The sequence below is a fragment of the Procambarus clarkii genome, chromosome 15 (assembly GCF_040958095.1).
Source record: "Procambarus clarkii isolate CNS0578487 chromosome 15, FALCON_Pclarkii_2.0, whole genome shotgun sequence".
NCBI lineage: Eukaryota > Metazoa > Arthropoda > Malacostraca > Decapoda > Cambaridae > Procambarus > Procambarus clarkii.
Genome location: NC_091164.1, coordinates 43,487,114 through 43,510,004, shown reverse-complemented (window position 1 = coordinate 43,510,004; position 22,891 = coordinate 43,487,114). Strand labels below are relative to the sequence as shown.

The following is a 22,891-nucleotide window of genomic DNA, read 5'->3' as shown; positions in this document are numbered from 1 at the left end:
AGAGAATTTTATTGCCAACACATTGATACCAAAATGAAATACGTAACTCGAGAATTGATGTTAGGAGCGTAAAAAGATTATACACTTTTTTGTGTTTACACTTGAGCGCACAAAACGCCGCGCGCGCTTTTTTTTACTTGAGTGCCGCGGGCACGAAAGTGTTTGTTAATATCGGCTTGGGTTATGGACATCCGCTGTCTATCGTATCTTAGCTTGAAGGTACTGCAGTGAGACGATCTAGAGAAGATTTCAGTGTTATGAGAGGAACCTTAAATTTGTAATTCCGAGGAATTAGCAGTGAACAGTGAAGGACTCTGTCTCGTGTACCGTCGTGCCGTGTAACACAGTATACCGTCGTATCCTAGGGTATCGTGTCAAGTGGATGGGCGTGGTACCACATCCCAGCTGTGTAAAGTGTTGTGCGCGCACCCCTGGGCTGCCCTAAACCGGCGTGTTCGCACCACCTGGTCTCTGTGTGTGGAGCTAACTCCGTGGTCTAGGACCCCGTGCTCCAACTGACCACGTGTACGAAGTGAGGACACCTACGTCATCATCCAGCAGCAGCAGTAGCAGTGGGAGTGAGGCTGACGTCTATGTCTGTGAGTGTGTGTGCCGGGCCCGCGAGATTGATGTAAGTACACTATTCCATTTTGGGTAATAAAGCTCTGAAGCTGGTTTCGCACCCAGTGTTCCATCTGTCCTCTGTCCCTGTCGACCACCTAGTGAGGTGAATGGGAATTGGAGACGTGTGAGTTTACCCTGTTTGCCGTCACCAAGTTGAAGTTGAGCCCAACTGTGAGGTGGACGTGTGTGAGGACACCTAGAGACACATTCAGGGGTGGAGTAAAGTGATCTTTATTTGTTTCCATTTTCTCTATGTGCTGTGTATGTAATTTGATGTAATTTGATTTGCTTTTTCAGCAGTGAAAGTGGTAACAGGGAGGTTTCCCTTGGTTATAAATAATTTCCATTATTTTATTGGCCAGCGCTTATTTTACTGTTGTGTTGTGGTAAAGTGGGAATTATTGGTGGATAATTTACTGGGGTCATTTACAAGTTTTGCCGTGAGTGGCAAGGATGTACTGTGTGTAGACAAGTTGTGTCCTTGGTGGAATGCGTTGTGTACTGTGAAGGATTCCGTGAGAATTAAAGTCATTTAACGTCACCGGGGGTCACGATTTACTTAACGAGGTCGTTGTTGTTTTGTTGAACATTGTTGTGATTAACGTTGCAGTCTCCGTGGTGTAGTGGTAAGACACTCGCCTGGCGTTCCGCGAGCGCTATGTCATGGGTTCGTATCCTGGCCGGGGAGGATTTACTGGGCGCAATTCCTTAACTGTAGCCTCTGTTTAACGCAACAGTAAAATGTGTACTTGGATGAAAAGACGATTCTTCGCGGCAGGGGATCGTATTCCAGGGACCATAGGATTAAGGACTTGCCCGAAACGCTACGCGTACTAGTGGCTGTACAAGAATGTAACAACTCTTGTATATATCTCAAAAAAAAAAAAAAAAAAAAAAAACGTAGAGACGTGTAAAGGCAACAGTTTACGCAGTGGAGGAATTGTCAAGTGAAGATTAACGTAGTGTTAACGATTTAACGAGCTGTCGTTAATTGATTGATTAACCTAAGGGATTGACTGGTCTGCTATGATCGGAGTCAATTGCGCTGTAATTCGTTGGACTGATCATATCTGTCTGCGGACAGAGGGATTAAGCACTCGTAGCTAATTGAAGAGAATTAGTACTCGCCACTTAGTGAATTCACCAGGTGTTGATGTTGTTGTTTACACGGAGTGTGTTGTAACCTTGTGTGTGGTACAGTAGTCTACCCTCGTTAAGGTAATCTTGTCGTAAGACCGGAAGTGAACTGTCAGTTGCGAGACAGTAGGCTTTATCAATACTCGTCTGAATTAATAGGCTGTTGTTTTCAGTAATTAATTGGGAATTACTCACCGAAGGCTTGACTTTCAAGTTGATGTAATTGTTTGATTTACGAGTTTTTGCTGCCGTTTAAGTGTCGTTGAGACACGTGTGTGTTAACGTAATTGTTTAAATTCAATTAGAGTAACTTTTGTTGTTGATTGTCTTGAGAGACAAGTGTTAACATAAATTTTTTTAGCAGGGGTTATCATTCTTGGATTAACCGCCTTGTTACTTGGTACCTCGTTGAGAGCAGTGAGCGCCAGTCAAGTTTTGTGATTATAGTATTGATCACCGGGAAGCCGTGACAATATTGATTGCAAGCTTGCGTCACCAGTGGGCACCACTTTGTTCAGTTAGTGTCATTAGTCAGTCAGCGACGACGGGATAAGGATACCGTGGGTCCATCAGGCTGTTGAATAGCTGTTCTTTAATGCGCTACTGGAGTGGCAGTAAAGTAACGTAAATTCTTTGTTGTAGTAGTTTTAGTTTTTTTGTGAATAAATTGTTATATTATAGAAAACGGTCGTTTATGTCAAACCTTCCAATATTACTGCCCCACATTTCATGTTCTGCAACGCTTTGCCTGCTTATGTTCATATCAAGTCTGTATCTAAACCTCGAGTCCATTGCACAGCACCACACTTCTATAAATAAGAGGTGAGAATCCGTCGGCTACCCTTTATTAGTTGTCAACTAGGAGGAGCCAGCGACCTAAGTGACAGGTGTTACCCGAGTGGTTTCGCCTGGCGGTTTGCTCCCGCGGTCCTATGATCTTAGGCTTTAAGATTAAATATCTGCCACTGGCAGCTCTTGCTGTTTAAGGTCTGCCTCTCTTGCGAGGTAGTTACCATTAACGTAACATCAATAAGAATTCATTCTTTTGATAATTGTCAAAGAAAAAAAAATCTTACAGTCCCTCCCCAGTGTTAAAAGCAGAACTAAGGAACTGAATGCTAAGCTTGCAATTAGGATAGCCAGAGATCCTTATTACAATGATATTGTCAAGAAAAACTGAGTTCTGTGTTACTTACAGGAGGAAACAGGAGAAGCAAAAAAATGGCATCACATATCAGTCTGCTACCTCGAAGAACTTCACCTGCTTGAGCAAGCCCGTGAGTTCATGCCTGTAGAGAGGTTACCTCCCTGGGAGGATGACTCATGCAGGATTTTCATCAATGAAATAGCAACGAAAAAATCCAACATGATACCACAAGAAATGGGTCACAGGTATCTCGAGGAAATTTATAAAGAAGCCGGAGATGAACTAGATTAAATCTACACAGATGGGTCATCTAATCCTGTCAATAACAGGGCAGGTGCAGCATACACTGCAATTAGGAATGATGCCTTTCAACGCTGAAATGAATAGAAAGCACGTATTGAGAACTATAGCTCTTCAACGCAAGCGGAGCTAACTGCCATTGTTATGTAGTTAAGATATCATGAACGAAACACTAATGGTGCACTGATTCAAAAGCAGCGTTACAAAGCCTAAGTAAAAATCGGGCAGAAAATCGCTGATATTAAGAGAGCTGTGAGGGTACTAATCAACCAATGAAGAGTCGTCAAGTTTCTGTGGATCACCTCCCGTGTTGGAATATGTGGAAATGAACGAGCAGATGTGCTGGCTGCTGAAGGAGACCCTATTGAATACTTTACACCCAAGACTCAACTACAAATTAGAGGTATTGTCAGGCAACATCACTGTGACAAGGTAACTAAGGAAAGGATAAAAACACAAATCAGCGAATTTGTATGATCATGTGACATGGTTGCAGCTGGCAATCAGAATAATTATGGACGAAGAGGAGGTGACCGTGGGAGAGAATCAGTCATAGCGAGAATCCGTCTTGGATACAAATATCCATGGGGATTCGGAATGGAAATAACAGTTGAGCACCGGAGATGCAGAATTTGTGATGAGAGTGACGGACACTGCCTCGACCACTATCTGAGAGAATGTGAACACCTGAGGCACATTAGAAATATGTGTAGAATAGCAAAAATTGAAACAAATAGCACATTGTTTGAGATAGGAAAACGTTATTTGTCAATTATTGATACTGTTCTTAAGAGATTCCCTCCATTTTGCACCCCCGCAAGATAACGTAAGATTTTAAGGGTTGACAGATGTTAATCTTCTTGTTTGAGAAGCTGTTCACTTGAGACAGTTAAGCAAGTCCCAGCTGTGTCTGGGTACAAGTGATAGGATGAACAACCCAGCGTTTTTTTCCTATTGGGGAGTGTTGTACATGCTGCTCTGGCGGTGTGTCAATTCACAGGATGAGTGGCGCTACCCAATAAACTCGCCCCTCAAGGCAAAATAAAAAAAACAGAATTTAAAGCATTCCTTGCAAAATACTTGAAAGAATTATAAAGTTAAGACTAGTTGCACACCTAGAAAGAATTAGGTTTGTAAGTAAACAACAACACTGCTTAAGAGAAGGGAAATCATGCCTAACGGACCTCTTGGAGTTTTTCATATGGTAACGAAAATATGGCAAGACAGAGAAGTATGGGGCAGATTGCATACTTCTGTACTGCCAAAAAGCCTTTGATACACTACCGCACAAGAGGGTACTATGCAAACTTGAGAAGTAGACGGGAGTAACGGCAAAGGCACATTCATAGGTAAGGAATTACCTGACAGACATGTGTCAGAGAGTACTACTTTGACACCTGTACCCACCGATCAGTGAGGGGCGAGGAGTCCGACTGGCATAGTAACAAGCGGGGTGCCTCAAGGATCGGTGCTGGGACTCATTTTATTCCGAATTTATGTAAAAGACTTAACTGCAGGTGTTAAGTCTTTTATGTCGATGTTTTCAGATGATGAAAAACTAATGAGGAGGGTTGAGACAGTAAAGGATTGTAAGATTCTCCAGGATGACTTGAACAGGTTGCAGAGCTGGTCTGAGAAATGGCTGCTAGAATTCAGCACTAACAAGTGCAAGGTGATGGAAATAGGAGACCAAAAGGCCAATCACTCTATATCGCCTATGTGAGGCTAGTCTTAGTGTATGCTGCCCCATCGTGGAGCCCGCCAGCTTAAAAGACACTTAAGTAAGCTCGAAAAGGTGCAGAAGTTTGCGACGAGACTTGTCCCAGAGCTGCGAGGGATGAGGTACGAAGATAGACTGAAGGAACTAAACCTGACGACGTTAGAAAGAAGGGAAATGGGGGACATGATACAGACGTATATAATACTTATATGGATTGACAAAGGTGAAATCAGTGAAAATGTTTACAATGAATATCATTAGAATAAGGGAACACGGATGGGAGCTTGAGACTCCCATCGTGTCATAGAGTTGTTAGAAAGTTTACTTTTAGCGTAAGGGTATTGAGTAAATGGAATGACCTGAAGAACCAGGCTGGAGATGCTAACTCAATTCCTAACTTTAAAAGCAGGTATGACGGGAAAATAGGCAAAGAGTCATTGCATTAGACAATTAACGGCTAGTAAAGCGAGGTCCAAGAGCTAAAGCTACATCCTGCACACACAAACACACACACACACCTCTCGCCTCAGCACCCCTTTTTAAATCACCCCCCGCCCCCCCCCTCCCCCCCGCCAAATCAGCCCTCCCATCCTTCCTCACCCCTTCTACCACAACAACTACCCTGCCCCTTCCACCCCCTCTGCAACCAATCCTATGTGCTCCATCAAATACCCCAATGCTCACCTTGTCCCAACTCTCACTCTCCCCCAACTTTCACCTCCCATCTCACCATTCTTCTATCCATAACAACTCCCTTGCCCCTTCCACCCCCTCTGCAACCAGTTCCATCTGCCCCATTCCACCCTCCATAGCCCCTCCATCCCCAAATCCACCCCCCCCCCCTGTACACCTCATTTCAAGTATGACCCCATCACCAAGCAACCCCGCAGCCTCTCTACCCCTCACCTCTCCACTGTCTTCAAACACCCATTCTCTTGCCCCTTCCCCCCAAACCCCATAGCTGCCCCTGCTTCTCCCCTGTTCCGAGCACACTTTCTTTCTGGCTCCCAACGTCACCCTACCTCTCAGCCCCCCTATGCCTCTCAGACCCTCCCTACCCCTCCGATCCACTATACCCTTCAGACACCCCTAGCTGCCCAGACCCCATCTGCCTTTCATTCCCCTGGTTCCCAGATCCTCTCAGCCACTCATCCTCCTCCCTATTCCCGGCACTTCCCACTTCCCAACCACTTATTGGAGATAGGTCTGCATGAACATATATGAACTCTGGTGACAGAGTTTCCAAGAAGCGTTTCAAGGTTTGGTACAACAATGATGAGGGGGTATCCTGTAATGGTATATGCACACCATAGCCCCTTTTTGATCAGTGGGGAACTTTATCTAGATTTTTCTAGATCCTAGATACTGCTGTAGTTAAGTAGCAGTATCTGTATACATATATATATTTTTTAGAATTTTTTTTGTGGTTTACTGAACAATAAGGGTGTGGTACACAGTCTGAAAAATGTGTTCACCCGCTGTTCTTGTGGACTTGAGTATGAACTCTGGGATATTAGGAGTTTGAGGAACTTATATCCAGTAAGTTGTTGTTGGTTAAGAGACATGTCTGTGGACATTGATTTTTTTTTAATAAAAATATTTTTGTGTATTCTCTTTAGATTTTAAGATCGGGATGCGCTGTGGTGGACAGTGCCACAGATGTGGAGTGGAACACTAGGTCCATGAGAGGTAGTGTTCCTCTATTTGGATATAGTTTTGATATAATTTTTTATGACATTGATTTTTGTTAATGTTTTCTATGTAATGTGCTATGATGTGTTTGATCTTTATTCCAGGTGGAATACTGGGATAGCTGAAGGCTATCGGCTGATTTTAGCTAGTTGATAAGTTGTTAGATTTGGACTGTTACAGTTATTTGTTACTATATCAAGACAGGTATAGGATGTTTTGTCTTCCAGGTAGTTGGAAGGGTACGGGGCTGCACCCAAGTGGACAGACAGGATTATAGGGACGGTCTCTGTCCTTATGTTTTATGTATTATTACTGTGTTTGTTATGCATGTATACATGCTGGGGCACACCTTTTGGGGGTGCCATTTTTTGTTTGGAAGGATTGTATGGAATTAGCTAGGATTAGATATTTATTTCTGCTGTTTTGAGGCATTGGGTCATTTATTGTTGAGTTAAATGTTGTTTTTGGAGTTAATGATTATGATAGGGCATGGGTTCTGAATAAGAATTTTGTGCCTTAAACTTCTTTACACACAAATTTCTTAATTTCCAAAGAGGGGGAGTTGTAATGGTATATGCGCACCATAGCCCCTTCCCCTTTCCCTTTCCCCCTTCCCCCTTTCTCTTCTTCTTCCTCTTCCCCTTCCCTTCCCTCGCTTGCCTTCCCTCCCTTTGGGTCATCCCTGTCTTTTGTCACTGGTCTAACCCTCGGGGTCATAAACAGCTTGAAGCCACTTGCTCCCCCCCTCGCTCTCCTGTCCTCCTGTCCAGTCACGAATTGAAAATAGTATCCCCAGGGTTAATAAACTTGTGATTTCAAGTTACACGTGGGTGCCTAGCCAGGAAAGTCGTTGGTGTCTTCCCAGTTTTTGGAGTTTTCTGTCAAGAGGAATTGACCGTTATAATCAAGCCTGATCCGGATTGGTTAAAGACATGTAGGCCTGGGGAGGCGGGGCCTCACAGGGTAGTGCCTGCCCATGCCATTGGCCCGGTTTCTAGAGCACCTAGTCATGTTTAAATTCATTGGCCATAGGCTTGGGATAGGCGGAGTTAATTTAGGCCTAGGAACTAGGGGGTGGAGCCTGTCCCACTGGTAAGCGTTTTAATAAAGAAGTGTTAGTGTGTCTTGGGACCTTGACTGAGGTACAGGTCAAAGGACCTGCGGGCAGCCAATCAACATCCTTTGGCAAGCTGCAGTATTGAAGGTAGATGTGCACTTTGAATTGTGTAACATTGGTAGTACATTACATTGCCTCATAGGATATTAGGATATTTTTTTAGTTAGAGTAGGCTATGTTTCAATTTTGATTTAAATATAATGGTTCAAATAATAAAATAATTTAATTGTTTTTATTTTGTGTTTAGTTATCCGTTCCCTTTGATTAATGACTGTGTTATTCATTCTTGTGATTTCCAATTGCTGTGTTAGAAATTCCCCTGTGTTCTCCATCTTATGAATAGTAAAATCGTTCTAGGATCTCCCGTTCAGTTCAATAAGATTACAGTATTAATCCATGAAGATTCATTACGTACCCTTTGAGTTCCCTGATTATTGAGCCCCTTCCTTCCTAGGGTCCCAATAATTTTAGACACATTCATTTATGTTTGGGAGATGGTGGCAGTGTTTAATAATGTATTATTAATATTTTTTTTTATAAATTAATAACCCTAGTTCTGGATGTACCTTCCTCATTTAATATTCCTCTTATATTCGCGGCAGTCCAGTGAGGGGTCATACTGGACTGTAACAGTGTTAAGCTGGGGTATTGAGTGAAGAGAGAAAGAGAGTTACAGCAAGGGTAGCGTTCAGAACGATCACAGAGTACAGAGCGATTACAATGGTATCAGGGTTATTACAATCCAATAAAGCAGAGGAAATAAAAGAAAGGGTTAGTGAAGCAGATCCAGACCTAATTGCAATAGTTAAACTAAAATAAATGATATCATCTTGGGTGCAATCTTTCCAGAGGGATACCAAGTGATAAGAAAATAATGGACATAAAGAGAAGTAGGGAAGTGGCACTGACTGATAAAGTGAAAATGGAAATTTGAGGAAGTAGAGAATCGGATGACTAATGGAAACACAAGCTCTATACTTGGGATTCTGACAGATGATGGGAAGAGGATTGTGATCTTGATAATCTACAATCCCCCACCAAACAGTAGAAGGCCCAAACAGGAATATGATGAAAACAACAAGACAGGAATAGATGAACCTCAGATGGCAGCAACAACAGCTCATAGAATGAGAGTGAAACTGTTGGTCATGGGGGACCACAATCACGGAGAGATCGATTAGGGTTCAATAAGTCCCCATGGTGAGATAGAAACGTGGGGGGCAAAATTAAGTGGAAGTTATAGTCAGGAATTTCCTAACACAACATGTGACGGAAGACATAAGGAAAAGAGGAGGGGATACACCAAGCCTTTCAGACTGTGACCATGGGAGCAAGAGGTCTGGGGAAGGAGAGTAGACTATTGGAAAAGGGATTACAGGAGGATAAGAGAATATCTGGGAGAAGTGCAGTGGGAAGAAGAACTAAGAGGAAAAACACTGCAAGATATGATGGACTTAGTCAAGTGGAAATGCAAGGAGGCAGAAAAGAGTTTTATACCAACAGTAAAGAAAAAAAGTAGGAGGGAATATAATACCCCATGGTTTAATACACAGAGCCAAAAAGCAAAAATGGGAAGCAGGAGGGGGTGGAGAAAGTACATAGAACAAAGGCCAGAAGATAATAAGGTTAGATGCAACAGATCTATGAATGAATACATTAATATAATGAGAGTATAGAAAAGGAATTATGAAAACGATATTGCAATTAAAACGAAAAAGCAACCTAAATTACTAAACAATCATATAAGAAAGAAAATGTCGGTGAACGACCAAGTGACAGGATTAAGGAAAACAAAAGGGGCATATACAGAAAGCGACAAGGAAATTTGCGAAGCACTGAATGCCAGTTTCCATGGAGTGTTCACAACCGAGCCTGAGCAGCTCCCATCGTTAGAAGAGAAGATGACCCAGGATGAAAGACTATAAGATATAGAGGTGACAGCACAGGAGGTAATGAAACAGCTAACAACACTGAATGACACTAAAGCGATTGGACTAAACAATGTATCACCGTGAATACTAAAAGAGTTAGCGCAGGCCCTCACCGGCCTCCGACAAGGATCTATTATGAGTCACTTATGATGGGAGAGTTGCCCAGTTGCTGGAAGAAGGCAATTGTGGTAACAATTCTCAAATGAGGAGATAGGGAAGAGGCACTTAACTACAGACCAATATCACTGACAAGCATCCCCCCGTAAAGTTCTTGCAAGAATACTCAGGTTAAGACTGGTTACACATCTAGAGAACATTAGGTATATAAACAAACACCAGCATGGGGTTCAGAGAAGGGAAATCATGCCTAACAAACCTTCTGGAATTCTTTGAGTAACAAGAATAAGGCAGGACAGAGAAGGATGGGCAGACTGCATATTTCAGGACTGCCTAAAAGCCTTTGATACAGTGTCGTACATGAGACTGCTGTTCAAAGTTGAGAGGCAGGCGGGAGTAAGCGGAAAAGCCCTAGCTTGGGTAAGGAATTACTTAACAGACAGGAGCTAGAGAGTTACAGTCTGGAGCGAGAAGTCAAACTGGCGAACTGTAATGAGTGGAGTATCTCAAGGATCGGTGCTGGTACCAGATATATTTCTAATATTCGTGAACGACATGTCTATAGGAGTCGAGTCCTATATGTCGATGTTCGCAGATGATACGAAATTAATGAGACGAATTGTGACAGAAGAGGATTGTAGGATACTCGAAGAGAACTTGAACAAGCTGCAGAGAGAAATGACTACTGGAGTTCAACACGAGCAAGTGTAAAGTTATGGAAATGGGACTAGGTGACAGGAGACCAAAGAGTCAGTACACAATGAAGGGAAACTATCTTCCAGTGACGATTTGAGAAAAGGACATGGGAGTGCACATAACAGCAAATCTAACTCCTGAGGGATATATAAATCGGAAAACGACAGCAGCGTACTCTACGGTAGCAAAAGTTAGAGCGGCATTCAGAAACCTTAATAATAAGCATTCAGAACACTTCACACTGCCTATGTTAGACCGGTCATAGAGTATGCAGCTCCTTCGTGAAACCCCCACCGAAAGAAACATTAGGACATTGGAAAAAGATTCAGAAATTTGCGACGAGGATAGTCAAGAAGTTGTATGGGATGGTATAAGAAGAGCGACTGAAGGAAATGAACCTGACGACGTTAGTAAAAAGGAGGGAATGGGGAGATATGATTCCAGCATACAAACTACTTAGGGGGATAGACAGAGTGGAAATAAACGAAACGTACACACGGAATACCAGAAGAACAACGGGACATGGGTGGAAGCTGGGAACTCGGATGAGTCATAGGGATGCTAGAAAGTTTTCTTTTAGCGTGAGAGTAGGGGGTAAATGGAATTATGGAAATACCATAATGCACAATGAAAATCTATTGTGCCCACAATCCATTTCCAATGGAAATGGAGATGCACATTATGAAAGTAAACACTATTCATAGCTTTAAAACTAGGAAGGATAAGAGAAGAAGACAGGAGTCATTACTTAAACAACCGATGACCAGAATGGCGGGATCCAAGCGCCAACGCTCGATCCTGTAGGCAAAAATAGGTGAGGAAACACACTCAGGCATTCAAACAATAACATACACGTACACATAAATACAAACACATGTACTCAGGCTCTCAAACAATAACATAAACAAAGACACACACACTCAGGTACTCAAACAATAACATACACGTACACACAAACACACACACTCAGGCACACAAACAATAACATACACGAACACACAAACACACACTCAGGCACACAAACAATAACATACACGTACACATAAACACACACACACACACACTCACACTCATTGTTGTGCCTGTACATTGTTGATTGACGGTTGAGAGGCGGGACCAAAGAGCCAGAGCTCAGCCCCCGCAAGCACAACTAGGTGAGTACACACACACACACACACAGGTCAGACAGTTGAGGTCAGACAGCCGCGGAGGTCAGAAGGGTTTGGGAAACTCTTGCGTAGCTAGTGAATTGGGGGGAATAATCAGTGTATATGCGTATATGAGTGTATATGAGTGATTGAATAACTAGTAAGCTCACTCAAACCACAAGAAAGTGAAGAAAAACAGTACAAACACCACCACTGAAAATAAGTGTCGAGTACATCGTGGTATTGTGAAATTGTGGAGCCGAAATTGTGGAGCCGGAGTGACCTCACCACTAGTGACCTCACCAGCTGTGACGCAGGACGCAACGACCTCACCTCTTGACCAGCCGCGTGGAGTACTTTCTCGCCTGTTTGTGCTGCAGATTGTGCAAGGTATTGAGGAGCGCCTTTTTGGCTAGATTGTTACTGCAATGACTAGAAGGGGTTCAAGGTCAATCACCAGCAGGGATGAGGAGGAGGACAGATTTGTAGACAAATTAATAGGGAAATTTGTAGAGAGAAGGAGCGATTGGATGGAGGATCTAATTCAAGGGATTAAAAGTGAGTTATTTCAGCAAATACAGGATGCGGTAGAGAGGCAGAAAAAAGAACTTATGCTCTATGTTCAGGAAGAGATTAGGAAGGGAAGAGAGGACTGGGAGAGGGAATGTGCTCGTATCACAAACGAATTAGGAAGGATTAACAGCATGGCTAAGGACAGAGGATTAGTGGGGGATGGGTTAGTGACTGCGGTTGGGATGGAGAATCCCCAGGGGACAGGCTATCAGCATGACAATGAATTACTGAGGAGACGGTCTATTATAATACATGGATTATTCGAATCTGGGGCACCAACAAGACAAGAGAGAATAGAAACGGAAAAATACGAATTGCACGAGATATTGAGATGTATTGGAGCAGGAATGGCAGAACACGAGGTGGATATCAGCCGCCGGGTTGGACCTTACAATTGTACCAAGAATAGACCTGTTCTGGTGCAATTCTCCAATGAGGAGGCTGTGGAGTACATAATGAGGAACAAGCATTTACTCAGAGGAAGTGAAACCCATTACAATGTGTTTATAGAGAGGTTTATGACGAAAGATGAGCAAATAGCCCACAAGAATAGATGGCAACAACGACACCGAACTAGCCTCTCAGGTAGTCTCACCTCCCAGGTCACATCCCAGGTCACCTCCCAGGCCACCTCCCAGGTCACCTCCCAGGTCGCATCCTCCCCAACTCAGCCCTCCTATACCTCCCCCCTGCCTCAGCCTCCCAAAACCCCCCCTGTCCCTTCCACATTTGCACCTCCCCAACGATTCCCCTGCCCCTGCTACATCACACCTGTCAACGACCCCAGTGGGTTAAGCCATGCCCTCCCCAAACCCACCTTCCCATCCCCCCTCCCCTGCCCCTTCTACCCCATTGACTTCAATTCCATCCCAGCTTTCACTGCACCCCTCTTCCACTCACCCCCAAACCCCACCCAACCCTCACCCCTTCCTATGCACCTCCAGCCCACATTTAACCCCCTCACCTTGTGACCCTCTAACACCTTCCTCCATCTCCCTCTTACCCTCTTCTACCCCAAAACCCCCACCTACCCCCGATTCCCCCCTAACTAATACACCCTCTCTTCCACTCCCAGCACCCATGCTCCATTCTCATCTCAGCCCTCTGCCCTCAGTATCCCTCTCCCCCCCAACCTCTCAACCTCTATCTGACTCTCAGTCTTACTCTATTTCTCAACCCCCCTATGCTATTCAGACCCCTAACTTTCAGACCCATTATGCCCTTCCTACCCCCCTAGATGCCCAGACCCCATTCGCCTACCAGGCACTCCCAGGCACCCCCCTAGCACCCCCCCACTCACCCCCACAGCCCCCACTTGCCCCCCAGACCCCTGGTGAAAGGGGGAACTCTGACACCCGAGTTTCCAAGAAGAGTCTCAAGGTTTGGTACACCAATGCTGATGGGGTAGCCAATAAAGCAGAAGAGATAAAAGAAAGAGTTAGTGAGGCAGACCCAGACATAGTGGCAATAGTGGAAACTAAAATAAATGGCATGATCTCGGATGCAATCTTTCCAGAGGGGTACCAGGTGATAAGAAAAGAAAGGACACAGAGACAGGGAGGAGGAGTGGCACTACTAATAAAGCGGAAATGGAAGTTTGATGAGCTGGAAAATCCGGGTACCAATGAAAGCACGAGCTTCATACATGGAACTCTGACAGTGGATGGGAAGAAGATTGTAATCTTGATACTCTACAATCCCCCACCAAACAGTAGAAGGCCCAGGCAGGAGTACGAGGACAGCAACAAGACATGTATAGATGAACTGCAGAGGGCAGCAACTTTAGCGCATAGAATGAGAGCGAAGCTGCTGGTCATGGGGGACCTAAATCACGGAGAGATAGATTGGGAAACGAGGAATCCCCATGGCGGGGAGGAGACCTGGGGAGCGAAGCTGGTAGACGTTATTGACAGGAATTTCCTAACACAGCATGTGAAAGAAGATACTAGGGAAAGAGGAGGGAATACGCCCAGCCTATTAGATCTCATTTTCACCCAGAATGCAGAAGACATCGAGCAGTTGGAACATGAAATACCACTAGGAGCTAGTGACCATTGTGTCCTAGTCTTTGACTACATGATGGAGCTTAAAATTGTGACCAAAGGACAAGAGGTCCGGGAAAGGAGACTTGATTACAGAAAAGGGGACTACAGAAGGATAAGGGACTACCTGGGAGAAGTGCAGTGGGAGGAAGAACTTAGAGGAAAAACAGCGCAAGGTATGATGAACCAAGTCATATTGAAATGCAAGGAGGCTGAAGAGAGATTTATTCCAACAATAAAGGAAAAAAGCAGGAGGGAATATAATAACCCATGGTTTAATAGACAGTGTCAGGAAGCAAAGGTGAGAAGCAGGAGGGAGTGGAGGAAGTACAGAAGACAAAGGACAGAGGACAACAGGATTAGATGTAACAGAGCTAGGAATGATTACATTAACATAAGACGAGTGTCGGAAAGAAATTATGAGAATGATATTGCAGTCAAAGCGAAAAAGCAACCAAAATTACTACATAGCCATATAAGAAGGAAGATGTCGGTAAATGACCAAGTGACAAGACTGAGGAAAACAGAAGGGGCATATACAGAAAGCGACAAGGAAATCTGCGAGGTACTGAATGCAAAATTCCATGTAGTGTTCACAACCGAGCCTGAGCAGCTCCCATTGTTAGAAGAGATTACCCAAGATGAAGACTATCAGATATAGAGGTGACAGCAGAGGATGTAATGAAACAGTTGACAACACTGGATGCAAATAAAGCTGTTGGACCAGACAAAGTATCACCGTGGATACTTAAAGAGGCAAAGCAGGCTCTCAGCGTGCCTCTGGCAATGATCTTTAATGAGTCACTTATGTCGGGAGAATTGCCCAGTTGCTGGAAGGAGGCAAATGTCGTACCGATTTTCAAAAAAGGTGATAGGGAGGAGGCACTTAACTACAGACCCGTATCACTGACAAGCATCCCCTGCAAAATACTTGAAAGAATAATTAGGCTAAGACTTGTTGAGCACCTGGAGAGCATTGGGTTTGTAAACAAGCACCAACATGGGTTCTGGACAGGGAAATCATGCCTAACAAACCTTTTAGAATTCTATGATAAAGTAACAAGGATAAGGCAGGACAGAGAAGGCTGGGCAGACTGCATATTTCTTGACTGCCAAAAGGCCTTTGATACGGTACCGCACATGAGACTGCTATACAAACTTGAGAGGCAGGCAGGAGTAAGCGGAAAGGCCCTGGTATACGTGAAGAACTACCTAACAGGAAGGAGCCAGAGGGTAATTGTAAGGGGCGAGAAGTCGGACTGGCGAACAGTAACAAGTGGAGTACCTCAAGGATCGGTGCTGGGACCAATCCTCTTTCTAATTTACGTAAATGATATGTTTACAGGAGTGGAATCATACATGTCAATGTTTGCGGATGACGCAAAATTAATGAGAAGAGTTGTGACAGACGAGGATTGTAGGATCCTCCAAGAGGACTTAAACAGGCTGCAGAGATGGTCAGGGAAATGGCTACTGGAGTTTAACACCAGTAAATGTAAAGTTATGGAAATGGGATCTGGTGACAGGAGACCAAAGGGACAGTACACAATGAAGGGGAACAGCCTACCTGTATCAATTCGAGAAAGAGACCTGGGAGTGGATGTGACACCTAATCTAACTCCTGAGGCACATATAAATAGGATAACGACAGCAGCGTACTCTACACTGGCGAAAATTAGAACTTCATTCAGAAACCTAAATGAGGAGGCTTTACACTGCCTACGTGAGACCCGTCTTAGAGTATGCCGCGCCATCATGGAGCCCCCACCTGAAGAAACACATAAAGAAACTGGAGAAGGTTCAGAGGTTTGCGACGAGGCTTGTCCCAGAGTTACGAGGGATGGGATATGAAGAGCGGCTGAAGGAACTGAACCTTACGACACTAGAGAAAAGAAGGGAGAGAGGAGATATGATAGGGACATATAAAATACTCAGGGGAATTGACAAAGTGGAAATAGATGAAATGTTCACACGTAATAATAACAGAACGAGGGGACATGGGTGGAAACTGGAAACTCAGATGAGTCACAGAGATGTTAGGAAGTTTTCTTTTAGCGTGAGAGTAGTGGAAAAATGGAATGCACTTGGGGAACAGGTTGTGGAAGCAAATACTATTCATACTTTTAAAACTAGGTATGATAGGGAAATGGGACAGGAGTCATTGCTGTAAACAACCGATAGCTGGAAAGGCGGGATCCAAGAGTCAATGCTCGATCCTGCAAGCACATATAGGTGAGTACATATAGGTGAGTACACACACACACACACACATCTGGAGAGAAGGGACTTCGTTACAACCCATCAACATGGGTTCAGGGAGGGTAAATCTTGCCTTAAATGCTTAATAGAATTCTACGATCAGGTGACAAAGATTAAGCAAGAAAGAGAAGGATGGGCGGACTGCATTTTGTTGGACTGTCGGAAAGCCTTTGACACAGTACCTCATAAAAGGCTGGTGCATAAGCTGGAGAAACAGGCAGGAGTAACTGGTAGAGCGCTCCAGTGGATAAGGGAGTACCTAAGCAATAGGAAGCAAAGAGTTACAGTGAGAGGTGAGACATCAGATTGGCGTGAAGTCACCAGTTCTACAGGGTTCTGTACTTGGACCTATCCTGTTTCTGATATACGTAAATGATCTCCCGGACGGTGTAGACTCATTCCTCTCAATGTTTGCTGTCAACGCCAAAATTATGAGAAGGATTAAGACAGAGGAGGACAGCTTGAGGCTTCAAGAAGACCTGGACAAGCTGCAGGAATGGTCGAACAAATGGTTGTTAGAGTTTAACCCAAGAAAATGTAGTGTAATGAAGATAGGTGTAGGGAGCAGGAGACCAGATACAAGGTATCATTTGGGAGATTAAATACTTCAAGAGTCAGAGAGAAAGACCTGGGGGGTTGATATCACGCCAGACCTATTCCCCCTGAAGCTCATATCAAGAGGATAACATCAGTGGCATATGCCAGGTTGGCTAACATAAGAACGGCCTTTAGAAACTTGTGTAAGGAATCTTTCAGAACATTATATACCACATATGTCAGACCAATCCTGGAGTATGCTGGCTCCAGCATGGAGTCCATATCTAGTCAAGCATAAGACTAAACTGGAAAAGGTTCAAAGGTTTGCCACCAGATTAGTACCCGAACTGAGGGATATGAGCTACGAGGAGAGACTACGGAGATTAAACCTCACGTCACTGGGACACAGAAGAGATAGAGGGGGCATGATCACCACATACAAGATTCTCAGAGGAATTGATAGGGTAGATAAAGACAGACTTTTTAACACAAGGGGCCACACGCACTAGGGGACATAGTTGGAAATTGAGTGCCCAAATGAGCCATAGAGACGTTAGAAAGATTTATTTCAGTGTCAGAGTAGTAGACAAATGGAATGCATTAGGAAGTAATGTGGTGGAGGCTGACTACATACACAGCTTCAAGTGTAGATATGATAGAGCCCAATAGGCTCAGGAACCTGTACATTAGTCGATTGACAGTTGAGAGGCGGGATCAAAGAGCCAGAGCTAAACCCCCGCAAGCACCATTAGGTGAGTACACACTCAGACATTCAAACAATAACATACACTTACATATAAACACACACACACACACACACACACACACACACACACACACACACACACACACATACACACACACACATACACACACACACATACACACACACACATACACACACACACACACACACAATCTGGACTACTAATTATGAGAGACTTCAACCATGGGAAGATAGATTGGGAGAACAGAACCGCATGGAGTACCAGAAACATGGAAAGCTAAGCTGCTGGACGTGGCAACAAGAAACTTTCTAAGCCAGCACATCAAAGAACCAACAAGAATGAGAGGAGAAGATGAACCAGCAATGCTTGATTTAATATTTACCCTAAATGAGTGGGATATGAGGAAAGTTAAGATGGAAGCGCCCTTGGGAATGAGTGACCACAGTGTATTGAACTTTGAGTACCTGGTAGAGCTAGGAATTATCTCCCCCAAAAAAGAACTAGGAATCAAAAGGCTGGCATACCGAAAGGGGAATTATGAACAGATGAGAAGTTTCCTAAGTGAAATACCTTGGGACACAGACCTCAGAGATAAGTCTGTACAGGGTATGATGGACTATGTTACCCAAAAGTGTCAGGAGGCAGTAAACAGGTTCATCCCGGCCCAAAGGGAAAAATCCGAGAAGCAACAGAAGAATCCGTGGTATAATAGGGCATGTATGGAAGCGAAGAAACTGAACAAAAGGGCGTGGAGGAACTTCCGGAGTAACAGAACACCAGAAAGCAGAGAGAGATACCAGAGAACCAGGAATGTGTACGTCAGGGTGAGAAGAAAAGCCGAGAAAAGTTTTGAAAATGATATAGCAAACAAAGCCAAGACCGAACCAAAGCTACTCCACAGTCACATCAGGAGGAAAACAACAGTAAAAGAACAGGTATTGAAACTTAGAACAGGCGAGGACAGGTATACAGAGAATGACAGAGGTGTGTGAAGAACTCAACAAGAGGTTCCAGGAGGTCTTCACAATAGAACAAGGTGAGGTCACTGTGCTAGGAGAAAGGGAGGTAAACCAGGCGGCCTTGGAAGAGTTCGAAATTACGAGAGAGGAGGTCAAGAGACACCTGCTGGATCTGGATGTTAGATAGGCTGTTGGTCCAGACGGGATCTCACCATGGATACTGAAAGAGTGTACAGAGGCACTTTGCTTGCCACTCTCCATAGTATATAGTAAGTCACTAGAGACGGGAGACCTACCAGAAATATGGAAGACGGCGAATGTGGTCCCAATATACAAAAAGGGCGACAGGCAAGAGGCACTGAACTACAGGCCAGTGTCCTTGACTTGTATACCATGCAAGGTGATGGAGAAGATCGTGAGAAAAAACCTGGTAACACATCTGGAGAGAAGGGACTTCGTAACAAATCGCCAACATGGGTTCAGGGAAGGTAAATCTTGCCTTACAGGCTTGATAGAATTCTACGATCAGGTGACAAAGATTAAGCAAGAAAGAGAGGGTTGGGGGGACTGCATTTTCTTGGATTGTCGGAAAGCCTTTGACACAGTACCGCATAAGAGGCTGGTACATAAGATGGAGAGACAGGCAGGTGTAGCTGGTAAGGTGCTCCAGTGGATAAGGGAGTACCTAAGCAATAGGAAGCAGAGAGTTACGGTGAGGGGTGAGACCTCCGATTGGCGTGAAGTCACCAGTGGAGTCCCACAGGGTTCTGTACTCGGTCCTATCTTGTTTCTGATATATGTAAATGATCTCCTGGAGGGTATAGATTCATTTCTCTCAATGTTTGTGGACGATGCTAAAATTATGAGAAGGATTAAAACAGAAGAGGACTATTTGAGGCTTCAAGAAGACCTAGACAAGCTGAAGGAATGGTCGAACAAATGGTTGTTAGAGTTTAACCCAACCAAATGTAATATAATGAAGATAGGTGTAAGGAGCAGGAGGCCAGATACAAGGTATCATCTTGGAGAGGAAATTCTTCAGGAGTCAGAGAAAGAAAAAGACTTGGGGGTTGATATCACGCCAGACCTGTCTCCTGCAGCACATATCAAGAGGGTAACATCAGCGGCATATGCCAAGCTGGCCAACATACGAACGGCATTCAGAAACTTGTGTAAAGAATCATTCAGAACTTTGTATACCACATATGTCAGACCATTCCTGGAGTATGCAGCCCCAGCATAGAGTCCATATCTAGTCAAACATAAGACTAAACTGGAAAAGGTTCAAAAGTTTGCCACCAGACTAGTACCCGAGCTGAGAGGTATGAGCTACGAGGAGAGACTACGGGAATTAAACCTCACTTCGCTGGAAGACAGAAGAGTTAGGGGGGACATGATCACCACATTCAAGATTCTCAAGGGAATTGATAGGGTAGATAAAGGCAGGCTATTTAACACAAGGGGCACACGCACAAGGGGACACAGGTGGAAACTGAGCGCCCAAATGAGCCACAGAGATATTAGAAAGAACTTTTTTAGTGTCAGAGTGGTTGACAAATGGAATGCATTAGGATGTGATGTGGTGGAGGCTGACTCCATACACAGTTTCAAGTGTAAATATGATAGAGCCCAATAGGCTCAAGAATCTGTACACCTGTTAATTGACGGTTGAGAGGCGGGACCAAAGAGCCAGAGCTCAACCCCCGCAAGCACAACTAGGTGAGTACACACACAAACACAAACACACACACACACACACACACACACACACACACACACACACACACACACACACACACACACACACACACACACACACACACAACAGGAAAACAACAGTGAAAGAACAGGTAGTGAAACTTAGAACAGGCGAGGACAGGTATACAGAGAATGACAAAGAGGTGTGTGATGAACTCAACAAGAGGTTCCAAGAGGTCTCCACAACAGAACAAGGTGAGGTCACTGTGCTAGGAGAAAGGGAAGTAAACCAGGCGGCCTTGGAAGAGTTTGAAAATACGAGAGAGGAGGTCAAGAGACATGTGCTGGACCTGGATGTTAGAAAGGCTGTTGGTCCAGACGGGATCTCGCTATGGGTACTGAAAGAGTGTGCAGAGGCACTTTGCTTGCCACTCTCCATAGTGTATAGTAGGTCACTGGAGACGGGAGACCTACCAGAAATATGGAAGACGGCGAATGTGGTCCCAATATACAAAAAGGGCGACAGGCAAGAGGCACTGAACTACAGGCCAGTGTTCTTAACTTGTATACCATGCAAGGTGATGGAGAAGATCGTGAGAAAAAACCTGGTAGCACATCTGGAGAGAAGGGACTTCGTGGCAAATCGACAACATGGGTTCAGTGAGGGTAAATCTTGCCTGACTGGCTTAATAGAATTCTATAACCAGGTAACACAGATTAAGCAAGAAAGAGAGGGCTGGGCGGACTGCATTTTCTTGGATTGTCGGAAAGCCTTTGACACAGTACCGCATAAGAGGCTGGTACATAAGCTGGAGAGACAGGCAGGTTTAGCTGGTAAGGTGCTCCAGTGGATAAGGGAGTACCTAAGCAATAGGAAGCAGAGAGTTACGGTAAGGGGTGAGACCTCTGATTGGCGTGAAGTCACCAGTGGAGTCCCATAGGGCTCTGTACTCGGTCCTATCTTGTTTCTGATATATGTAAATGATCTCCCGGAGGGTATAGATTCCTTTCTCTCAATGTTTGCGGACGATGCCAAAATTATGAGATGTATTAAGACAGAAGAGGACTGTTTGAGGCTTCAAGAAGACGTAGACAAACTGCAGGAATGGTCGAACAAATGGTTGTTAGAGTTTAACCCAACCAAATGTAATATAATGAAGATAGGTGCAGGGAGCAGGAGGCCAAATACAAGGGATTATCTGGGAGAGGAAATTCTTCAGGAGTCAGAGAAAGAAAAAGACTTGGGAGTTGATATCACGCCAGACCTGTCTCCTGCAGCACATATCAAGAGGATAACATCAGCGGCATATGCCAGGCTGGCCAACATACGAACGACATTCAGAAATTTGTGTAAAGAATCATTCAGAACTTTGTATACCACATATGTTAGGCCAATCCTGAAGTATGCAGCCCCAGCATTTAGTCCATATCTAGTCAAACATATGACTAAACTGGAAAAGGTTCAAAGATTTGCCACCAGACTAGTATCCGAGCTGAGAGGTATGAGCTACGAGGAGAGACTACGGGAATTAAACCTCACTTCGCTGGAAGACAGAAGAGTTAGGGGGGACATGATCACCACATTCAAGATTCTGAAGGGAATTGATAGGATAGATAAAGACAGGCTATTTAACACAAGGGGCACACGCACAAGGGGACACAGGTGGAAACTGAGCGCCCAAATGAGCCACAGAGATATTAGAAAGAGTTTTTTTAGTGTCAGAGTGGTTGACAAATGGAATGCATTTGAAAGTGATGTGGTGGAGGCTGACTCCATACACAGTTTCAAGTGTAGATATGATAGAGCCCAATAGGCTCAGGAATCTGTACACCTGTTGATTGACGGTTGAGAGGCGGGACCAAAGAGCCAGAGCTCAACCCCCGCAAGCACAACTAGGTGAGTACACACACACACACACTCCTCCTCCTCCTCCCCCCCCCCAACCCTCCCCCTTTCACCCCCTCCAACCCTCCCCCTCTCACCCCCCCCCCCCAACCTTCCCCCTCTCACCCAACCCTCCTACCCTCCCCCTCCCCCCCCACCCCCCCAAGCCCTTCCTCCTCCACCAGTCTCCCTGTACCAGATCCTCCCAGCTCCCGCTCACCCCAGAGCCCACAGGTCCCCCCCAGAGGAGAAGCAGAAGAGAGTCAGTTTCATAGTAATGTACTCGAACATAGATGGGATCACAAGCAAGGCAAGTGAACTAAGGGAAAGAGCACAAGAAGTGAACCCAGATGTAATTGAACTCACTGAAACGAAACTCTCTGGAATCATAACGAATGCCGTGTTTCCCCAGGAGTACACAGTAATAAGGAAAGAGACGGAAGGTAGGGGAGGAGGCGGAGGGGCCCTACTCATGAGAAAGGAATGGAGTTTTAAGGAAATGGCTATCCTGCGCTGTGAGGGTTTCAGAGACTACTTAGCAGGCACCATGACAATGGGAGGACCAAGAATAGTAGTAGCAG

General features: G+C 44.6%; 1 protein-coding gene across 1 annotated transcript in view; it reads right to left on the bottom strand.

Moving 5' to 3' along the window:
* LOC138364943 (techylectin-like protein) overlaps positions 1–22,891 on the bottom strand; it is a 164,411-nt gene that overhangs the window by 55,537 nt on the left and 85,983 nt on the right. The gene's annotated exons all lie outside the window — the stretch shown is intronic.